Genomic DNA, 9,618 nt, shown 5'->3' on the forward strand with positions numbered 1-9,618 from the left:
GATCCGTAGACGAGGCCAGCTTCTTTCACTTGGTACCAGCTAAATATTATTCAAAATGTAATGATGGTGGAAGAAATAAGCATCTTGAATTTGAAACTGTATGTTGTCGGCGATTAGCCTCGCAATGATCTTAATTGTGGTTGTCAGCCCAAAACCCTCTAAATATATATTAAATGCATCTTACCAGATATAAAATGACTACTACATGATCTGTGGTAATCGTTTGGAGCCCAGTTTTCTCGTCGAATTGCAGCAGTCCATCTCGCTCTCCTCTCCGGGTCTCTCGGAATACGGTAAAACTTCAAGTCTCTCCGTCTATCTTCTCTGTTATTGCAACCAACTGCCACACATGCCTTCACCATTTTGATTATTAATGTTAACGAGTAGAAAAACATGCCATAATAGGAGGAATTTACTTAGCGGTAATGCGTCGACACGACGAGTTGACGGACAATATGGCGTGGAGGCGTGGTTGTGACGTCATGTGAGTAGGGTCTATAGTGCAACCAAATCTCAACAACAACAACAAGTTGTTTTTTTCATGGAGAAACACAAACTGTGTTTTGGGAACATTAACGCAAAGCTAAGGACACATTTGCGTTGGAACACAGGACTCAAATGTTGTCAACTTGTCATAATGGAACACTCACGCTAGTTGTTAGAGACTTTGAACGCACCCAAAGTCATTGTCATCAGAAGACGCCGGGCCGTGGAGGAAAATTAAATGACTTTTTTTTTAACTTTACATTAATTTTTAACGAGAAATCATGAAGTTCATTTGTTTTGTTTTGTTATAAAATCCACAGGATTCAAATACAGAGAAAAGTAGCGGTTTGTGGCCCAAAAATTTGGGTAATTGCTAATAAGGATCACTGTTTTCGAGTCTAAATTTATGTAGCTTGTATTACAAAGGTGGAGGGGGTGGGGGGGTTCTAATTGCCTAATTTTCTTTATGTCTATATTTTCCTCCCACACTAATCACCCAGTTAATTGCATTTGCTGCAGATAGCTTTAAAAAGGCTTGACACATTCTACTGTGTCTGGAGAACATCCTCTCATCAACTCTCACAGATCCCCAAAGAAACAACAAAGGGACAAGCGGGTGACAAATGAACCCAAGCAGCATCAAATACATTCATAGAAAGCTTGCTAAGAACAAAAAATAAGAATTTTTGTTTCATCCATCAAAACTATATGTGTATGTTACAGCCAATGTGAAAAAAGCCAGTGGCTCCAAAATGATTGTAAAATTACATTTTGCAAGTTCTCACTCTCAATTTAGTTTTCAAGGAAGGAAAAAATTATTTAAAAGTTTTGTACAACAATGTTATGTTTTTTTATACTACTTCAAATGACACCCATGACTGTATTGCACACCAATTGAACTAATGAACAAAGATTTTTTTGGGATTTGCAGCACTTTTGTTTTTAATGCAACCAAGGGCAAGCTGGTCTTTTATCTTGTGTTACCACTGAATTTGGGTGACTTGGGTGTTGAAACGGTGCAAAGGGGATCCAGATTTGCTGTTTTAGAAGAAGTTGAAAGCAAGCATTTTACAAGATTAGGGAAATAATGAAAAGCCTCTATCACAAGATTCTACTCAATTTAGGACCTTGTGGCTCTTTAATGTGTAATGAATGACAAACACAGATGACTTTTCTTAAAGTTGCTACCGTGGTAAGAATAATAAAAGGATTATTTTTGCTTTTTTTCTCTCTCTCTCTCTCTCTCTCTCTCGATTCTAACATTCAAGCTCTGATTTGAATTTGTTCTAAGTAGAAATTTAATTCGTTACATGGCCTATATGGCGGAAAACACGGACAAGGCTGAAAAATCAGTTTCTCCTCTTGCACCCCTCTTTAAAATTAACTGCTGTACTTTAAACCAAAAGAACTGTTGTGTTTGAAAGAACAATATGTCTATATGCTGCCACAGCAGATTCATGGCGCATTAAGTCCCCGAACAATTTTTAATATGTCCGTTTTACCCTGGAAACCCCTGTTTACAGACGTCGCGCAACCGTTTTTGTTTCAACCTAGCCATAAAAAGAAGGTAAGTAATCGTATTTATTATTTGAAATGTCTGTTAATTTTAGCATAGAATCAATAATTGATGTCTAATATTTAGTTTTTTTTTAAAGTTATTTTTAGCATAGAATCATTAATTGATGTGTAATATTTAGTTTAAAAAAAAAAAAAAACACGAGCTTAAAAAAAAAAATATTCACTTGCATATTTCAAACTTTTAAACAAATCACGTCACAATGAAAAAATTAGCGTCTGTAAAAAAGTCACAGATATCTACCTCATAACTATCGCTTAATTGTATTTTTTTCGTTACTGTTGCATTTTCCCCAATATTTTAGATAAATAATTGATCCAAAAAAGAAAAATTAACGTTTAAAAGGGTAAATATATGAAAATGAAAATCTCAACCACTCCTTGATGTCTGCGATTTCTGCATCACGACCCTTGTTATATTACCATGTTTCACCCATGAAATCCCCCAAAAATCCAGCTGTGGCCATTCACAGCTGTGTCTTGACACTCTGTGATACATGCTACATAGAGTTTTTGGATCGAAAAGAGGTAAGTACGCGATAATATCTCGTTAAAATCATGGCGTCTTTAATTATGCTCTAGCGTGCTCTCACCTCCAGTTAGGGTTTTGCTGTTTAAAAAAAAAAAAAAGTTTTTAAATGCCCTCTTGTTCAAAAATTGTCTTCACCGAGAAAATTTAGATTTTAAGCTTTCCAATGATGTATCACACATGCATATAGGACAATTTTGAAATTTAGCCAACTTGGGGGTCTCAGAGCGGAACTTCAAGTCACCTGACTGTTTTCCGCCATATATGTATTACAGTTGTCCGACAATGACTTTTAACCGATAACCGATATTGTCCAACTCCACAAATCTGATATCAATATCAAACAGATACCAATATATGCGGTCATGGACTTAACATATTATGGCTAATTGTATTTTGATGCCCCACTGGATGCCTTAATACTGTTAAATGTAACAACGTCATGGGTTTCCAAATAAACATTCTGTGAAAAAAAGGAACAATTGCAACTGAAATTATAGAAAAAGTACCTCTATTGCACCACTATATTTAGTGTTGAAATTGTAGCCGATAATGTTGTTGAGTCTCTATAGCTCGTTGGGTAGATGTGTTCGACCGCTTGTGACTCTCGTGACTCTTTAGTGTCTGTGCTGGAAACACACGTGACAACAAAGTTTTCCCCCCGGAACACAACATGCTCCAAATACGTTCTATAGGTGAATTCTGTTAAGAGGTAGTGGTCACTACACAGGTCCCCCCCAGAATTCACCCACACAGGACGTCAGGCATAACCCGAATTAACGGAACGGAACGGAACGGTCGGGTTGCACGGCCGGGGCGCTGGTGGAAGATGACCGAATGTACGATCAGGAGGACTTTTATGTAATTAATTAGTCCGGCACGGCGGCCCGACCGGACCCGAACGTGAATGATAATCGGGTTCGGGCACAAGATCTAACCTCTAAGAGATAGGACATAACATAACAATGGCTGAAGCGCAGAAAGAGGGAGCGAGAAAGATTATTAATGCACCTAAGACATTGAAAGCAGACATCTGGAGACATTTTGGCTTCTACGAGGTTGGTGGGAAACTTGACCAGAGTTAGGCGGTGTGTAAAAAATGAAACATGAGAATAATAATACAAATGGGGAAACCAAATCCGTTGCATCACCGGAATTGCACAGTGAAGATTTTTTAACGTACTTATATATTTTAAAATGCGCTGAATCGATTCGGCTTGTTGCCCACATTGAATCGAATCGTCTATGCCCCGCATGGGGATGCATCGCCGCATCCATTATTGTTGACACCACTAGTTTGGATCAATTATTTATCATCTAAAATATTGGGGGAAATGTGACAAAAAAATACAACTAAGCGATAGTTGTGAGGTAGATATCCAAGACTTATTTACAGACACAAATTTTTTCATTATGACGTAATTAGTTTAAAAGTTTAAAAAATTTGAGTGAAAATTTTTGAAATTTTTTATTTTTTTTTTTAAATTAAAGACATCAATAAATTATTCTAAACTAAAAATGACAGACATTTTGAATAATTAATATAATTACTGAGCTTCTGTTTATGGCAGTGTTGAAACAAAAACGGTTGCGTGACGTCTGTAAATGGGGGTTTCCAGGGTAAAACGGGACAATTAAAAATGGTTCGGGGGCTTAATGCGCCATGAATATGATATGGTTTAGCATATGCTTAAAATACTGCAGTTCTTTTAAAGAAGAGTGCAAGAGCAGAAACTGCTTTTTCAGTCTTGTTTGTGTTTTCTGCCATATATATACAGTATATACAGCCCAGTATGTACACCCACACTATATCCTACATTTCCTTCAGAATAGAGTAATTTAAGAGTTTCCATTCTTCTTTTTTATAGTCAACAAACAAAAAAACAAAACAAAAAAACATTGCGACTTAATTCACTGAAGATTATGTTATGCAAGTGTGTGTAGTGCAGCTGCTACAACCTCAACCATTTTGAGATGGTTTAGGAGGTTCTTAAGAATATATCTGTTGCTTATTATGACTGCAGTTTGAGTTAAGTGGAAAATTACCTTTGAGGGTTTTTTCACACACACGCACGCACACACATCCCAAATTGGTTTTCCTCTCAAGCAAAGAGCCACACATTACATTTTTTTTTTTTTTTTGCATCGAGTTAAGACTCCATGTACAATGAAGACAAAACAGAATATATGAACTTACAAATAATGAACAACAATCCTGGAATCTGGGCCTTCTTTTGTCATACAAATTTGCCTACGTTAATGAACAACATTCCAGCAAGTGTTGTTGGCAGCCCTTTTAGTTTTGGTCTTGTCTTTTGGAAGACAATACTTATTGGTCTTAGTCATTATTTTTGGTCATCTCAAAATGTGTTTGTCTTCGTCTAGTTTTTTGTTGATGAAAACTCAAGACTAATTTCGTGTAGTTTTAGTCGACATTTATTCAAGATGTTTTCATCTGTAAATTTTTTTTCAATCATTCCAAAAATAAATAAATAAAAGGTTTCAAACTATTTCGAAGGAACAAGGACGAGCTCATATTGTAGCATCTACAAGGCACACTTAGCAGGAAAAGTATATTATTTTCAATGAATTATACCCAGCTGGAAATCACGAACTGTATGTAAAAAATTTTTTTTTTAATTTTAAGTTGTCCGAGACGCTCGCCGTTAGCTTTTGGCTAATGCTAACGCGAATGTGAATGCTATGCTACTGCTACGAATTACGTTTAGTGTGAGGTCATAACTCAGCACAGACCTTTGAAGGCTAAACCAACATTGTTTCTTCTCTCTGGCCAAGATAGGAAAACAAATCTTACTGTGTGTAGAAGCTGGAGTGACTGGAGACTATACTGGTGCCTCGGGGGCGCAGCATGTCACAAGGTACTCAACCAGACATCGCAACGATGCAGGCTAACTACACATAAAATGTCACACATTGTGAACATGTGATGGAAACTAATGCTCGTCAGAGGAAAACTGGCATTTGTATCGTTATGTTTTAGTCTCCCAAAACATGTTTTTAGCTCGTTATCGTTTCATCATCTTCATGAAAAAAGTCTTTGTTGACGAAACATTTTCGTTATCGTCGTCATTGACGAAAACAACACTGGTTGTTGGTGACAGTTAAAATACATTTTTTATCTTTCTAGGAGTCTCTTTTACGTAGTTTGTCTTATCTTGTACACACCTCCAAACTTTAAGTGCCATACCATGTTTCACTTGTGACCATGTGACACTCTATTTACTACTTCCTCTAGGGTGTATAAAAAAAAGAAAGCTTAAATTTTGATAACGGTTCAACAAGTTCGTCATTTATGATTGTCGGCCATTTAATATATTATATGTTGTCCAATGTTTCAAATCAGGGAAGCAAAATCATTTTGAAAACACTGAACACAACTGAGGAACTGTAGGATAATCTGTTTCAGGATTTTGTTCATTTTTAGGGTTGTTCCGATCATGTTTTTTTGCTCCCGATCCGATCCCGATCGTTTTAGTTTGAGTATCTGCCGATCCCAATATTTCCCGATCCGATTGCTTTTTTTGCTCCCGATTCAATTCCAATCATTCCCGATAATTTTTCCCGATCATATACATTTTGGCAATGCATTAAGAAAAAAATGAATAAAACTCGGACAAATATATACATTCAACATAAAGTACATAAGTACTGTATTGTTTATTATAACAATAAATCCTCAAGATGGCATTTACATTATTAACATTCTTTCTGTGAGAGAGATCCATGGATAGAAAGATTTGTGACTTTGTATATTGTGACTAAATATTGCCATCTAGTGTATTTGTTGAGCTTTCAGTAAATGATACTGCTGCCATGCCCAAATGCATGATGGGAAGTGGAACCATGACTGTGCGTAGTGCTACCAATTGATATATCTTCTCTGCGTTGGGAAATAACATAAGGTGTTGAGATCAATAGCTACCTCGCTTCCCCCACATTGCTTCCCATGATATTTCTAATTGTAGGGAGAAGGATTGTAAGGCGTTAGCCAATTAAAAAAAAGGCTCCAAAGGCTGCCAAAATTAACTCTACTCATTTTACGCTGCGTTTTATCTCTCTATATAGGTAAAACGGCGCCATTACAGATTGAGCGCGACAATGCGTGAGTGGGTCGTGCAGCGCATGCATAAATTGTGTTAAATATTGTAACGTGATACATTCTTAAAAAAAATAATTACCGCTGATATCGGGATAAATTTGATAACCCTACCTAAAGCCTAAACTAAAGACTCTGGATGAGTGTAACATATTATGTCTGTAACGTTAAATACAATTAGAAAACGATTTAATTTAAAAATATACAGTATATATATTAAAAAAGCATGGCCGATATTTTTTTGCTGATTCCGATACTTTGAAAATGACGTGATCGGGACATCTCTACTAATTTTGATCCGGAGCGGATTTAAAATGCTAAAATACATCATGTTTATCGATATGTTTATCTCAGTCTTTAACATTTTGGTTGCAATTAGGCATTACATTAAATATGATTACTTTGGGCCTTGATTTACTACCATGTTTCAAATGTTTCTTTTCTTTCAGAGAGCCTTTCCTCTTTAGTAATTGAGCTCTGTTTCAGACTTATGGACCTTGACTTAACCCTGTAATCCCAAACGCTAGACCTTTGCCCTCCTTCTAACCTCAAACCGCAATTCACTTGAATTCTCCAATTAATCTCATTGAAAGGTTTTCTGTGATTAAGATGCACACTCTGCATCAGCATATCTCAGTACGGAATTTTGTTTGCTGTCTTTAGTAGTAAATTTAGCAACGATATTTTCCCATGTTTGCTCTTTATGGTGGCCTATATGGTGCAGGAAAAATGTTACCAGGTGTTAGTTCTTCAGCCCAGCCAGCAACCCGAAGGGCATCTGGCCTAAAAGAAGACATGCACAACGGGTACCTTGGCTCGAGGGCTCCATCTGGTTCATGACATGGATGCCCCTTTTCACACACTGTGAAACATTCACAAGCACAGCGCCGGGCCGGGAGGTGTCCCATCTGTGTGCCACCTGTATTAGACCGCGACATTTAATGCCCGGCACGCTATTTTTCATGTATTTCCTAAACTGTCTGCTGTTGAAAAAATGAAGTTCACAATACAGGATGGATGTACAGTACTCAAGTGTTTGTTGATATGAGACAAATGTTGGCATTAGAGCAGTCGTCCTCAAAGTTTAGTATGAGTACCACCAGTGGTACGCGGGATCCCTGTAGTGTTACGCAAAAGAGTAAATTAAATGTTCAAACGACCTCTTTTTAAATCAGCAACAGTACATTTATGAATCACAGTTCGGCTGTTTGCATATAGAACTTCATAACAATGAAATAAATGTTTTAGGATGGTTTATTTTCAAAGAAACTAGGATAAGTAAGTATAATACTTCGAAACATTTTGCCTCCACCAACATGAATGTATTTTAACTCGCTGGCCGTCATTGAGGGCAGTAGACGTCCTTCGTAATAAGTGGCTGGATGTGAATGATCATGTTTCAGTGTCACTGACAACAACAGACGATCGCTGCCAGCCCTCAGTCTATCAGCATCAATGACACCCAGTGAATTACTGTTGGCTTTGATTGTGGTTGCAATAGTTATTTTAGGTGATACCTGCTGTAAAATGTATGAGAGCCACTGCTCTATAGTTTTTTAACTGTTGCACTGGGGAAAAGAAAATACCGTAATTTTCGGACTAAATGGCGCACCTGACTATAAGCCGCCATCGACCAAATTTGACACGAAAACAGCATTTGTTCCAAGATAAGCCGCACTGGAATATTTTATTCGACAGCCGCATAATAAGACGATCATAGGAGCAAAGGAACCACATGAAGCTTTGAACCAATTGGTTGCAAAACTTAATTGCTTCAAGAAGCTTCATTTAGCCATCACTGCTCCCTTGGGGGAGACAGTCAACCTCTGCTGCCACCCATTGTTGTCAACACTGTTGTCGTCCTCCTAGCATTCATTGCAGCGCTACAGATGTAAATTACAATCAAATTTAGGTTCTGTGCTAATTATTTCTTCAGTTACTGTTCTAGGTTTTTTTTGTTTGTTTGTTTGTTTTTATGAATTTCTAGTTAAAAGTATTTGGCAACACTTTATTTGACAGTGGCACCATAAGACTGTCATAAGACCATCATAACTGACACTGCCATTAGCATCAATGAATGTTTATGACCGATGTCATTTTGTGTCATCCGGCAAATTATCTCACTTTTGAATGGATGTAAAAGATCCGAGCTGGACATAAAGGGAATTAGTGACATAATTTGCCGGATGACACTAAATGACCACCGTCATAAGCATTCATTAATTCCCATGATAGTGTCATGTCATAATTATGACGGTCTTACAGCCAGGGGTGAAAGTGGGCGGGAACGGTCAGGAACGCAGTTCCGGTATAAGATTCAGGGCTGGAACGCAGTTCCGGTATAAGTTTCATAGTTTCAGTTTTATACAAAGCTGCCACACATGCATTTCATCTCAGAGAAGAAAAACAATCTACCAACATTAGATTTACATACTCAAGTGTTAACAACAAGCATAATAAAGTGCTTGTTTAGCATAATACGTTTCCACCGATATTTATTATTTATTTTATTCCACGGACGGCATGGAGGTTTCCCCAGCTGCTGCAGTTATCTGAGTACTGACATGTGATCACCAGAGATAGCTCTGATTGGTTTAAATGTGCATGTTTTCTGAAACAGAAAAAAAGGGGGGGGGCAATGCAACAGAAAATGGATCAAATCTTTAAGACCGAGGAGAGAGTTAAGGTGGCTTATTTATCATATTTAGTTTTATTTGCTCTGATGAGGAGGTTCAGAACATCTTGGAAGTCAATCTGCACTTTGGGCTTATATTTATTCATTAATGTTAGGCTACTTATTCATTTCTTTATGATTTAAAATTTTAAAAAATGTTTGCATGATCTTCATATTCCATTTTACTCTGCATAATATAAGTCATTTGTACTTATTTTTCTGAATGTATGTTACTTA

Source organism: Corythoichthys intestinalis, chromosome 9, assembly GCF_030265065.1.
Source record: "Corythoichthys intestinalis isolate RoL2023-P3 chromosome 9, ASM3026506v1, whole genome shotgun sequence".
NCBI lineage: Eukaryota > Metazoa > Chordata > Actinopteri > Syngnathiformes > Syngnathidae > Corythoichthys > Corythoichthys intestinalis.